Source organism: Lissotriton vulgaris, chromosome 1_2 (assembly GCF_964263255.1).
Source record: "Lissotriton vulgaris chromosome 1_2, aLisVul1.2, whole genome shotgun sequence".
NCBI classification, from domain to species: Eukaryota; Metazoa; Chordata; class Amphibia; order Caudata; family Salamandridae; genus Lissotriton; species Lissotriton vulgaris.
The window spans coordinates 102,772,137-102,786,336 of record NC_141686.1 but is presented as its reverse complement, the minus strand read 5'-3'; positions in this window follow the sequence as shown (position 1 = coordinate 102,786,336).

The window sequence follows — 14,200 nt, the reverse complement described above, 5'->3', positions numbered from 1 at the left end:
AGATAAATAAAGGACTATGCGTAGTTCCTATATCAGGAACTACTTAAACAAGCGATGAACACCGACCCGAAGCATTTCCTTTGAATAAAGATTACCAATAAAAAACAATGCAACACTCGGAATACCAGTGTAAAGGCATGATACTAATCAAGACGAGGAGGTTAGATAATACGAAGACTGTGGCGCATGTAATGAATTACAGGTAAAGAAGTGGAAAAAATCTGAAATGGCCCGAAACAAAAGAATAAACTGACTATACGTACAAGAGTATCCAAGATCAAAACCAAGCGCCGTCCTTTGCAGACTGGGGGGCGTGTTTTTCTTTCTCCCCTCTTCTCCATTGGCTGGAATGGAGAAGAGGGTAGAAAGAAACTAAAAAACACACCCCCCAATCCGAAAAAGACGGGGCTTAGAGAGAGAGAATGGCTTCACTGAGACCTCTTCTCCACTGGCTGGCCACCGTTTAGGAGGCCAGCCAATGGAGAAGAGGGGCGGGGCTTAACCTCACTACTCAGAGTCATTAAATCTCGCCAGCGAGACTGCGCATGTGCGCAGCCTACGCTAGCCGAGCCCTGAAAATGTTCATTGTTTAATTTTTTTGACCTTTCGTCTATGTAATAGAACATTTTTTATTTATTTATAATGTGCTCAAACACAATATGAAAATATGTGGCACCTGTCATTTTCGTTTGGAAGCTCAAGTTATGTTTAAGCAATCAGGCGCATCACACTATTATTTGTTCATACCCAGTTTATCCAAAGAATGCAAGGGAACTAAACATTTTGTGCACATAAATGCTGCACTTATGGGGCTGTAAGGAACACGGGAATGTATAGTGACGTTTACCAACACAGCTGCTGTAATTCGGTTATTAGTACCCACCTCAAGTAATAACCACAATACTTGAAGTGGGTAATATTGAAGCACTTAATGCACTAAATAAACTGGAGCTCAAGTCCCTGGTAGCCATGGCACAGAACAGACAGGCTTAATTCAAAGGCAATGTGCGAAGTTTTTTTGCAGTACTAAAACAGTAATAAAGTCAAAATACAAAAAAAAATCCCAAAACAAATGAGAAAATAGAGTACAATGTAATAAAACAAAATGACACCAAAATGACAAACACCTGATAAGGCGGACTGAAGATCTGATTTTTTAAAGTTTAAAGTAGAAATGGCGCGAAGAACCACAAAGTTCCAATGATAGTCAATGGTCATGGAAGAACAGGACTGAGGCACAATTTAACACTGATCGCAGTGGAACGCAGGTTGGATAATACACTGCCAGGTTCATCCTGGTCAATGAGTTTATCTTCTGACTTTAGTCGTTTAGGTCCCAATCCACCACAGGAGTACAATTCTAAAGCCCCTTAGGGGAGGCACTTAGAGAATCACAGGTGGCCAGGAGAAGCCAACATAAACGTCTGGTCCAGGTCCATTTGGCACAGGTCAGCTGAGTAGTTGCAGGAAAAGGCCTCTTTCTGCTTGTTGTGTCCCTGCTGCTTCAGCAGGTTATCCTTAGAACCCTTAAAGTCCCCTTCTTTGTTCTGAGTATTAGACAGAAGGTCGAGTCCATGATACAAGGGTCTTCCCAGGTTGTAGGCAGCAGATTCAGCCCTCATCTGAACTTTGTCAGGTCCTGGAGTGTTCTGAAGCAAGAACCAGAAATTGTTACATTTATGCTTGACACAAGCTAGTGGGTGAGAATGACCCCTAATGATGCTCTAGCCAATGGGTGTAAAGGTTACGGGGATAGCCCTACCCACTTTGGCCATTTTTAAGGCTGGGAGTGTGTGTGGAGAATGTAATACAGTAGTTCCAGTGTCCTCCAACATCTAACACTACTAACCAGTTTTAGGCAGTATCCGCAACAAACTCAGTGACAGGGTCTGGTAGAAAAAAATGTGAGTTCAGAAACTAGACAGTTGATACACACAAATTGTTTTGGCATCTTGTTTTCTCTTTTGAAGTGTGCCCTAAATGTTATATGAAAACCCCAGCAGACCTCTCAAGCAGGTCTTGACACTCCACCAGGATATGACACAGTGAAACCAACAAGTGACCCACTGTGATATGGGCCCGGTCTAGCTGTGGGGAAAAAAGAAGGGTACAGGCAAGGGTGTTAACTAAATCTACTTGTAACAGGGTATGGCGCTTTGAAGTTAATTAAGTCCTTGAGCACAGCCCACAGGTCATCCAGTCGAGGGCACAACAACACCTCCCCACACCCAAGGCCTTTTGTCCTGCCTTTGCGTGTAACACCACATCTCTTTCACGCCTCCAGAAATGCTAATTTCTGGCTGGTGGGAGGGAGCAAGCAAGCAAAATGCATATTTTACTTCCGGGCAAGACAAAGATGATTTTCTAAAAGTCCCCTTTCCAAAATCACAAATCCAACTTCACTAGTTAACTGGGCATGTAAAACATATTTCAAAAAGTCCCAAAATTTAATTTTCAGGTGTTTCCTAGGTAGAGACAACATGTATTAAACATAATATTGTATCTGTTGCAACTCCCCTCTTCTCCCTTACCCCAGTGGTACATTCCTTCCCACCCCCAGGTTGCCCAAGTGGACTCTCCCCCTGGAGTTTGCCTAAGAATGTTGGTGAGGTTGACTGTGAAGCGGAGTTAGAGAGTGGATGGCCAATAAAGAGGTTCTTCAGTTCTTACCTTGTCTTCTCCTTTTCTTTACTTCTCAACACTGGCGACGATATACTGTATAGGGGGAAGTCTTGGCCAATTCCCCTTTGTGTGCTCTGTATATTTGCAGTGGTGGATCTTCACAAAAGGAGATTGGGACGGTCGAGATTCCACAGCTATACTGAATCTCTGTAATGATCTGTGTGTGCCAAAGTAGGAAAAAGCTATTCTCCAATCGCCCACCAAGGGTCATTGTGAGTTAAGTACCCTTCTTTTTCATAGGATTGATGTATGTGATAGTCCCAAAGTCAGCTGGTTCGTGGCGTGGACGGCATCTTGCATTTGGCAACATCAACCACTGTCTTCACATGTCAAGGAGTTTCGGTTGCGTCCCCTTGCTTGACAGACAACCAGACTTCTATTGGTGTCTTAGGATTTTAACGGTACCCCTCGAGCACTGTTGTCCTCTTCTGAAGCGTTCCTGTCACCAGATCCTTTCCTTTTGCAATAGCGTGAGGCTGAGCCACTTATCGCACAAGAGGTGCGCACTGAGTTCCCGGCGTCTCTTCTCTTCCGGGTAGGTGTGTGACGGAGCCTCCCTCTGCAAGGGAAGTTAGTGTCAGCTTCAAGGGAGCGCTTTTCCTCCTCAGCGTAGGCTTCATGTTAAGTTTAGAACGGTTCTCTCCATTGCAGAAACAGCACATATTGCTACATAATTTGGGGGTTTATGGACGGAAAATCTATGAGACACTGCCTCAACCTGAGAATGTATGAGAAGGGGAGGTGGAAGCATTGGACATTTTTACCAGCACCATGCTCAAATTAAAAATTCATTTGAGACAAAATAAATGTGGTGTTAGAACCATAGGTTTTTCTGCAGAACACAAGGGAAAGAAGAGTCAGTAACCAATTACATTGCAGCCTTGATGGGTCTAAGCCAATGTGTGACTTTGGGAACCTCACTGATTCCCATATAAGGGACCAGCTGGTACATGAACATACTCATTGCAGAACAATTTTTTGCCAAAAATCCCACCCTCGCGGAGGCAGTAGCCATTGACCATTCAGTTGAGCACCCTGCTAAGTGTATTAAAGAGATAAAATCTCCTACGGCGCTAATAGCCAGGGTACAGGAGGATGTAGATGACACTGAGATTTGTAAAGTCAAGGGCAAGGAAAGCTTACAAAACAAATTGCAATCTAATGAGACGAAACTTAGATGTTTCAGGTGTGGCAGGAGCAATCATTTAGCCAACAATGTCAAATGCCCAGCCAAAGGTGTTACTATTAAAGAATGCAATAGAAGGGGGCATTTTGTGAGAATGTGTAGAGAGAGTGACTACAACAACAGAGAGGGTGGGGGGAAGGTAGATGGTCTGTAAAATAGGTTGATTGTGTCACTCCCAATGAGAAGAATTGTGTCTTACAGGTAAATGACACAATTGGTAGTATTAATCTCATTTATCCTAAATGTGATGCTCAATAAGGTTATTACTATGTATGCTGATTCCTGTTCGCTGTTAACATGTTTAGCCCTGCAGATTTTGTTACCATGAACTCAAAAGGGAGTGTGTTGTTAGAAAAGACGGACATTTCACCCACAGGTTATACCAAAGAACCTATAAACCTAATGGGTAGGAAAGAGATGCATATTGAGTTTAAAGGGAGAAATACTGTGGGAAAGGTTTACATTGTGGAAATGCGGTGAAATTTATTGGGATGGCAACATCAGAAAGAGTTGGGTATAATTCTTGATCCCAATAATCAAGAACAGGTGCTTCTGCTGGATGTTACCCAATACAAAGCTAGCATATGTGAAGAGTTCCCTAAATTGTTTTCCGAGAAACTAGGCCTTTTTCAGGATTTCCAGCAAAAGATAACACTTAAAACCCATGCTAGACCCACTGTGCATAAACTAAGCCCTGTACCTCATTTGGTAAAGGAACCCTTAGAGAAGGAATTGAACAGATTGTGCAGTATGGGCATCATTCAACCATTTGACACCTCTGAATGGTGGGCCCCCATTGTGATTGCTTCTAAGGCCAATGGGGATGGCATTCGTTTATGCGTAGATTTGCGTAGTCTAAATGAAAGCATCTGGATTGAGAGGTACCCACTTCCCAACATAAACTAAATACTTAGTATCATGGGACCGGCAAAATACTTTAGCGTCAAAGACCTATCCATGGCCTACCACCAAGTAGATCTCCACCCCGACTCTAGACCCCTTACAGCTTTTATTACACCGTAGGGAGCATACATGATCCAAAGAATGCCGTTTGGCCTGGCATCGGCTGCAGCAGTCTACTAATAAATAATGCAACAAATCCTAAGAGATGTGGGTAGCACCATGTGTTTCCAGGACGACATCCTGGTGTAGGGACGGACCGCTGAAGCCAATGATCAAACCCTCAGGGATGTCTTCCAAAGGTTGATGGATGCAGGGTTGACTGTACAGAAATCGAAATGTCAGATCAGAGTGATGTCTGTTGACTACCTGGAGCACTCCATTTTAGGAAATGGTTTTAGACCAAAAAACAACTTGTTGAGTGCAGTGAGGGATGCCCCGTATCCTAAGAACAAGGACGAGTTAAAAGCTTTACTGGGGTTACTAGAGTATATGTCCAAGTACATCAAAAACTTCTCAGATGTGTGAACATTTCAGGGATCTCTTAAAGAAAAAACAGGGGTTGGAATGGCTTGAGGAACGCAAGTGCACTGTGGATGCTTTAAAAGAAGAAATAGTCAATTCACTTGGCACTATTGAACCCAGGAAAAAAAACATACTTACTACTGAAGCTTCCAACAAGGGCCTTGGGGCAACTCTGTCACAAAAAGAAAGCCTGGAGGAACGATTGATTGCCTTTGCATCCCCCTCCCTCACCAAAGCTGAGAGTAACTTTTCTGTAGTTGAGAAGGAGGCCCTGGCATGTTAATGGGCAGTGAAACACTTTAAATTCTTCCTTTGGGGTTTGAATTTTACTATCTGCACTGACCACACGCCACTTACATTCATGTTAACGGTTAAAGGCATGGAACACAGTACACCCCGTATTTGTAAATGGATATTGGATCTGGAGAATTTCTGCTTCAGGGTGGAGTACCGGGGGGTGAAAACAAAATTGCAGTATTTTTGTCCAGAACACCATTACAAAAGGAACTGCTTGAAGAAGTGTTAGACAGTCCCATCCTTGCTATAACTGATCCTGCATTAACAGAAGAGGAATAGGGTAAAGCAATGGAAGAGGATAAGGAGATGATTGAGGATGGGTGGCCCAGCAAATGCAGTGAGGTCGATGAGGAAATCAGAGACTTTTGGGAAGTCAGGTTTGAATTGAGCACCATAGGTGGTAAAGTGTGCAGCAAGAATAAGATTGTACCTCCGGAAGGGTTGAGAAGTAGAACTGTGGAATTAGCACATGAAGGACACCTGGGGCGGAGCATGACAAAAAACAAAGTTAGAGTAAACTTTTGGTTCCCCACGATGGACTCGCTAGTAGAACTAATGGTGAAGGACTGTCACAGTTGAGCCAAAAGTGACAAATCAAAGTCTACATGCAAAGGTCCATTATCCCCTGTCGAGGTACTTCTTAAACCTTGGAGCAAACTCGCCATGGACATAATTGGACTAATGGACAATCTAGGGATGAACAAAAAGTTCATGATAGTGTTAGTAGACTATACCTTGCACTGGGTCCCACACAAAATGTTTCATAGCATTAAAACTAACATGGTCCTAGATTTTCTCAAGGACGTGATCTCAAGGGAAGGATTTCCGTCTACCCTGGTCACCGACAATGGGGTACAGTTCACATCTCATCATATGAAGGAGTTTCTGTTAAATCTTAACATCAAACACAAAAGAACTGCACTTTATTGCCCCAAGGCTAATGGCCTAGTTGAAAAGGCCAATAGACTAATCAAAGAGCACATACAACTAGCTGTAGAAAATGTTCATGACATTAAATCATCCTTACGTGACTGTATGGGCCGACCACACCCAATCTCATCTCGGGGGTGTCACCATTTGTTGGTCTCAGAGGAAGAGAAGTGTAGTGTAGTTCCTATATTCCCAATAGGCTCTGTGCATTGGAATAATATATCCTATAGATTAGACATAGGACTGATGTCGACTAGGTCTCTATTGGATATATTAGACTTAATTGTGAGTGCCAGCTAGCTCAGAGGTCACTAGAAAGTTTCTTGAGTTCACAAGAAGGGATTTAGTTTCTGAAAACCGCATAAACATGACAACTTTGTCTCCCCAAGATAAAACTGATCTTCAGAGTCGTGGAAAGAATAGATAGATATTTCACTCAGTCACTCGTGCATGCTTCGTTTCACCAGAGGTGCCGAGAAAAAGATAGACGGGCGTTTTTAATAAAAGGGTTTATTGAACAGTCTTCTTTCTCAAGCATGAGAAATGAACTGCTACAATCGTAAAACTGGTTGCAAAATATAATGCATACAGTAGAAAGAGTAGAATAAAATAATACTGTAAGAGTATTGTATGGTTCCTAAACCATAGATAAATACATACATAAATAACAGAGGCTAAAAGTACTCAACTGGTGCTTCTAAAATATGCCTACCCCAATGTACCTAACCTAAGCTTAGTACGAGGGAAGAAGTAAGTGAGGTGTAGCAAAAATATACTATTCTTTGCCAAGAATCTGTCCAAGATTTCTCTTAGGGTTTAATCAGCTCCGTACCTTTATTTGGAATGAAGGTCAGGCTCAGGACTCGATTTCCCAACAACCCGCAAGGGTAGCTTGGAAACACTGGAGCTGGATTTCTCAGCAAGAGAAAAGACAGCGTCTTTCTCAGTGCGTCTGCAGGAGGGTCGGCTTCCATCGGCACTTGCTGTAGAAGGATTCGTCGGGCAAGTAGATAGTCAAACTGCTCCAAACCACCATGTGTTTGCTATGGCAAGTGTGGGCATATTTATACCTTGAAGGTACCGAGTTTGACGTAAAGGTGGACATAATAACGTCATCGAAGAGTCTCAGTTCTTAGAAAACTCCATGAGTTCTTGGACAAGTCAGTTCTCACGCCAGGGGAAGTCCCTAGCTGCTGAAGCAGAGTTTTCCAAGAAATCGTTGTAGATTTTCGGAACTAGTGGAAGTAGCCCTGCTGTATTTGGACTGCGTGAACTATGTCTAAATATGGTTAGGATTTCTATGCCAATATAAGGATATGGTGATTTATAAGGGCATGATTCGGGAGAATTACAATAGGGCCCTAAAATGGTACACAACAGAACCCTACACAAAGTTTAACCCCATGTGGTTGGGTGGTGGTAGGGTGGTTGAGTCAAAATCCAAGGAGGTTGATAAGAGAGTAGAACATCACCAATGCAAGTAAAAGGAGTGGTACGATGGTAAGAATGGGGTGAAAATCCCAAGTAGAGGGAAGGAGATTGGGTACAAGTCAGAAGGAGCATTAAAGACAATCAAAGAAAAGCAAATACTATCCTCCTTGTTGGGTATCCAAGACCTACAACAATGTAGGACTACTCGAGAACGGGCAGGTGTGGAGTTGTGACAGAATCGTTAAATGTAGCAATGTTTAACCCTATGTGTATTAGAAAGGTGTGTTGTAACCTCCCTCTTCTCCCTTACCCAAGTGGTACATTCCTTCCCACCCCGAGGTTCCCCAAGTGGACTCTCCCCCTGGAGTCTGCCTTAGAATGTTGGTGAGGTTGACTGTGAAGCGGAGTTGGAAAGTGGATGGCCAATAAAGATGTTCTTCAGTTCTCACCTAGTCCTCTTGTCTTTACTTCTCAACACTGTATCCCAGTGCTTTGGTATGGAACAGCCAACCCGGCTACAGTGAAAACAGCTTGGCGGTGCTAGTCACTGTAAAGACATGTTTAACATTATACTTTTACATGTCTTTCTTTTAAATACCATGAATGCTGCCTTATAGGCAAAAAGGCCAACTTAGGGCTGACTTATTAATAATTAAAAGAAAGGTTTAGACCAGTCAAAAAAGGGTTATTTTGATTTGTCGGATCTGCTATTTAAAACAGCTCAGTCAAATTATATAGTGGTAGACCTGGAGACATGTTTTACAGTGCCACTCCAGTGGATGGCACAAAGAGTGCTGCATTTAATTTACAGGCCTGGAGTACACTTGGTACCATATGCTAAGGACTTATAGGAAAATGTCATAAACCAATCAAGAGTATACGAAGTTTTACCATGTTTAAAGTGGGAGCGCAGGTACTTTACTTCTGATTAGCAGGGATTAAAGTGTGCAGAGGTCTAAGGCCAAAAAAGCAGTCAGGCAAAAATCTGGGGGAATACCAGGCAGAAGATGGTAATTTCTAACAGCCACGGATAACACAATTTGGTCAAGGCGGGAAGCCAGGAATTGAACCTAGGGTTTGTAGTTGCACATTGTGCAATTCAGCAATTGTATGGTTTCATCCTTTTCTCTTCTGTTTAACACCAAAGGTCATTGTTTAGGTACTTTACAAAGTAGTGTTATTATACGGAGTTCAATAAATAAACGTATGGAAACACACACCTATATATGTATGTAGAGTGTCAGACTGATTTAAGGAAAACACAAAGTAAAATGTGAGCCTTTCTCTTTGGAATGTATCTACAGGCAGTGGAGATCAAAAAACAGCAAGAGGACTTGTCTGTCTGAAGCCAACCTGTATAATATCCCATGTGTCTCCTGGAAGAGCTGTTCCACTAAGAGCGAACACTATGGGGGCTCCCAAACCCTCTTTGATTTGTTGAGTATTTGGGATCATTGAGGTGTAGGGTCTCTCCTAAAAATATTATTTTTCTCAAGTCAGGCGAGCCAGTAGTCATATTAACATAAAATACCTCTCTAGTCTTCCATTATTCTGCTAGCTCGCTTGGTTTGACAAACAGAATGATTTTAGAAGAGGCTGAACACGTCAATGACTGTGTTTAATAAACCCCTCCCATGCTGGTGACGGAACCGCTCCGTCACCAGCCTCGGTTGCGCTGTGCTGGTGACGGAGCGGTTCCGTCGCGGCCCGCTCGGCGAGCCTGCGCGGCGTGGATTCCGCACCCTCGCTGGACGTTCCATTGAGTGGGAGGGGCCGTGACGGAACCGCTCCGTCACAAGCACAGCGCGCCCGAGGCTCGTGACGGAGCGGTTCCGTCACCAGCATGGGAGCGCCGCGCGACCCCTCCTCCCCCCTAGAGATGCGGCAGAATTGCCGCCGCAGCGAATGGGTTAACAAAACAAAGAGATCTTGGAGCCCCCCATAGAGTTTACTATTCTGGTTACATTCCCTCAAGGAGACATGATGTACAGCATGGATTCAGAGAGACATACAGTAGAATGTTCACTTTCCGCTGCACTCCAAAATATAGAATGTGGGGGGATATTGTCTAATGAATCCCCCCAATGCAAAATCTGGGTGGGCGGGGGAGGATGCATTCCAGGGCCCTTATTTATGAGGCCTTGCATCAGTTTTGCGCCGCCGGTGCATCACTTTTTGTGACGCACCAGCGGCGTAAAATATGTGCCTTGTTGCGCCATATTTAAAAAGTGACGCATCTAGGTAGATGCGTCACTTTTTAAACCCCTGCGCCACATTATACCTGCGTCAGGTATAATGTATGCAGAGGGGGCATTCCCCCGCAAAAAGCCTCGTAATAGTGACGCAGTGAAATCTATGAGATTTCACTGCGTCACTTTTAGGATGCTGTTGCGTCAAAATCTTGCGCCTGCCTCACAGCAGGCATAAGACTGACGCAAGCCCTTTCATATGGGGCTTTCCCCATGTGAAAGGAGGCATTGCTGGAGTTGCGTCACTTTGGTGACACACTCCAGCAATGCGTCCCTTTTGCGCTTACAGATACGTCAGAAATACTGACGTATCTGTAAGTCCTTGCGACATGATGCGTCATACATTAAATATGACGCATCATTGGTGTCGCAAGGAGTGCGCAGTGAAAAGTGACGCATCGCTGTTTTCACACAGCGATGCGTCACTTTTCATAAATGAGGCCCCCTGTGTTTTCTGGTTCCTACACCCATGTTATAGTCTCTCCCTTTTTTCTTTTCCTTGCTAGAAATACATTGATTGCATCCTACTGTTTTGTCCAGGATTACTCCTCTAGCTCTTCTTTATACCTTTCACTTGTCCCTTCCTCTTTCTGTTTGATTCTTCCATATGTACACATCCAGGCAGGATAACCCTGTGGGGGTGTAGAAATGAGGGTGTCTTTACCATTTGGACCTGCTGGGGTATTGGGCCTCAACCCTAGTCTCTTCCTCTTTTGTGTGTCTCCCTGTAGCCCTTCCAATCAATCCTGGGTGAGCACCATACATATGTATATATTTTCTGTTGCTCTTGTCTTGCTCTCAGGTAAACCAAGTATTATTTCCCCTTGTGGAGTAACAGTGCCCCCAATGGGCTGCTATTTCATTGCGCCTCTTTTTTGCCAGGTCTACTCCGTTTGTTTGGTTGTTTAACAGTACCTCCAATTAGTTGGTTTTCTGTTGCTCCTCTTGTTTCTGTGTAGACTCCATGTAATACTCCTTGGTGGTTTAACAGTGCCTTAAATGGGTGGCTTTCTTTTGCTCCCCTCCTACTCCCTGGTGGTTTAAAAGTGCCTCCAGTGGGTTGGTTTTCTGTCCCTCCTCTCTTGCCGTTAGGTTTCCTCAAAGAGTGGGTGCTACCTTAGCAAAAGGGTAGCTGCCTCGTGGACAGCTCAGAGTCCACAGCCCCTGCTCCAGTCCCACATCTCTCTCTCTCTCTCTCACTCTCTCTGAGGAAACCATGGCTGCAGGACAGCTGCTTCGCGGACAACTCCGTGCCCAACACCCATGCTCGAGGCCCACACCTCTGCCTGTCTCTCTCTGTGGAAACCTCAAGAGCAGGGTGTTTGCTTCATGGATAGCTCAGAGTCCATTGCCCTTGCTCCAGGCTCGCACCTCTCACGGATGAAACCTCTGCAGCAGGGTGCATGCCTCATGGACAATTCAGAGTCCACCACGTGTGCTCCAGGCCCACACCCCTCTCCGTCTCGCTCTCTCCCTCTTTGAAGAAACCTCAGCAGCAGGACGCCTGCCTCGGTGACCGCTCAGAGTCCGCCATTTCTGCTCCAGGACTGCATCTCTCTCTCTTTCTCTTTCTAAGGAAACCTTGACAGCAGGGCGCCTGCCTCTTCGATAGGTCAGAGTCCGTCGCCTATGCTCCATGTCTGCACCTCTCTTTGAGGAAACCTTAACAGTAGAGCGACTGCCTTGTGGACAGCTGAGTCCACCGCCCGTGTTCCAGACTTGCACCCCTCCCCGTCTCACTCTCTCTCTCTCTCTCTCTCTCTCTCTCTCTCTCTCTCTCTCTCTCTCTGTCTCTCTGTCTCTCTGAAGAAACCTTGGCAGAAGGGCACCAGCCTCAGTGACAGCTCAGAGGCCACTGCTTCTGCTCCAGGCTGGCATCACTCTCTCTCTCAAGAAACCTTGCCTACCTCTTAAATAGGTCAGAGCCCATCGCATCTGCTCCATTCCTGCGCCTCTCTCTGAGGAAACCTCAGCAGTATGGTGGCCGCATTGTGAAAAGCTCAAAGTCAATTGCCCTAGCTCCATGCCTGTGTCTCTATGGTAGTGAAAACTTCACAACACAGATAGTTTAGTAAGCACTTAATTGGAGCATCCATGCACCCTGAGAGTAGCAGTGCAACTGACCACAGTACTCTCCATAGAACATGGAATGCACATTGATCAGTTCCCAACAGTCTCCTTCCCTATTACTATCCATCATTGGGATCTAGCTCTAGTGCCACTAGAAGACTATGTCAAATTAGCCCCCACTGATGCTGTGGAGAGCCATCTGTGTTAAGCAGGAAACTGCACTCAATCAGATTATAATTAAGGCTCCCCGTTTTCAATTTTTACTGATTTTGACAGATAAATACACACAGAAAAACATTTATTTTCATGCCTGTATTCATTTTTAAATGTGGATAAAACAGAAATTGTGTGCTTTTTGAGTGATTCTAAATTCACTTCTCCATGACTGCCAGGCCAATAACTGTGTGGATTGATAGGTAAGGAGGTTACACAAAATATGAATGTCTTGCCATTAGGGAACAGCATAGGTTGGAGATTGAGAAATGATTGTTACCACTACTATTATGAAACCATATCTCACATTTTTCTTTACTCAAGCAGAACGTTTTTACCTCATCAGATTTAGGTTTGGCATTGCGCACTATTTGGCTTCTTATCCAAGCTGCATATTTCATGATTATATGTTGGAGCCTTACCCCCTGTGACTCTAAAACTATAAATGTAAATGTGTGTATACTTGTAAAGCGCACTGCCGCCCCATCTCGGGGCATCCTGGCGCTGTATACCGCTGTGGAACCCTTCCTGCCTTTCCCTGTGAGATGCCCCTTCCTAGGCACCCCCAAGATGAAGCCAGGCATCCCAGCGCTGTTGGGGCCGTTGTGGAGATTAAGCAAGCTATTGCCCAGAGTTGCAGAGTGCGACCCATGATTAGAGTAGGCACCGAGGTGAGAATTATCGAGCCTGCGGACATTGAGCCCAAGACCCTGCCACGTCGGGAATTGAACCCTGGTCCCGGGCCCGATCTCTGCCTCAGGGTCTGCCGCTTCTAACCAGTGAGCCACACTTCTCCACCCTGTTACACTTTTTATGTTTCTGTAATTTATATTCTGCAAAGAGGAAACGTTTTTTATGTCCATTGCTGACAGCTATGAATATGTGACAATGTAGGCCAGCATTACTCTATTTGCAGCTTCTTCAAATGGAATAAAATGTTTTGATTATCTGTAAGTATATTTCCTCTGCTTGCGCTTAAGACAGAAGGTGGGAAAATAATATTGTTATATACACAATAACTGATTTATCTCAACTGCATCCTAACTTGTGCTAGAACATTTCAATGGAACACATATTGAAAACAAAGTGTGTTATAGTAAATAATTAACTTTAGTACAAGCAGCAGGGTCTCTCTTTCTCTCTCTCTCTCTATCTCTCTCTGTCTCTATCTCTCTCTGTCTCTCTGTCTCTCTGTCTCTCCCTCCCTCCCTCCTTCCCTCCCTCCCTCCCTGGCAGCAGGTTGCTTTCTTAAAGACAGCTTAGAGGCCACCACCATGCTCTAGGCTGCATCTATGGATGTCGGCAGAGGCGCAATAAGAGCCCAATTTCGAGGGGGGCAGGGGTGTTGATTCTTCCAGCAATAGGCAGAGTGGAGATAGATGCAGGGGCTATAAGAGGTGAAATATAACAAAGCCTCATTAACAAGTAAATGGTCTTTTAAAGACCCGTGAAGTACTCGGGTGCGGCTGTGTGTGTGCCTGGGAAGCTGACACACGACGAACGCCCCTGGATGTCGGTCTGTCTGCCTCCCTCTCCATCTTAAGATACTTCAGCAGCAGGGCGCTTGCCTCTTGGACAGCTCAAACGCCCTGGTCTAGGTAGGCATCCATCCATCCATCCCTCCGTCCGTCTATTCCGCTCTCAGGTCACCTCAACAGCACGGCGCCTTACTAGCGGACAGCTTCAGGCCCACACACGCCTCTCTTGAACCCGGCTC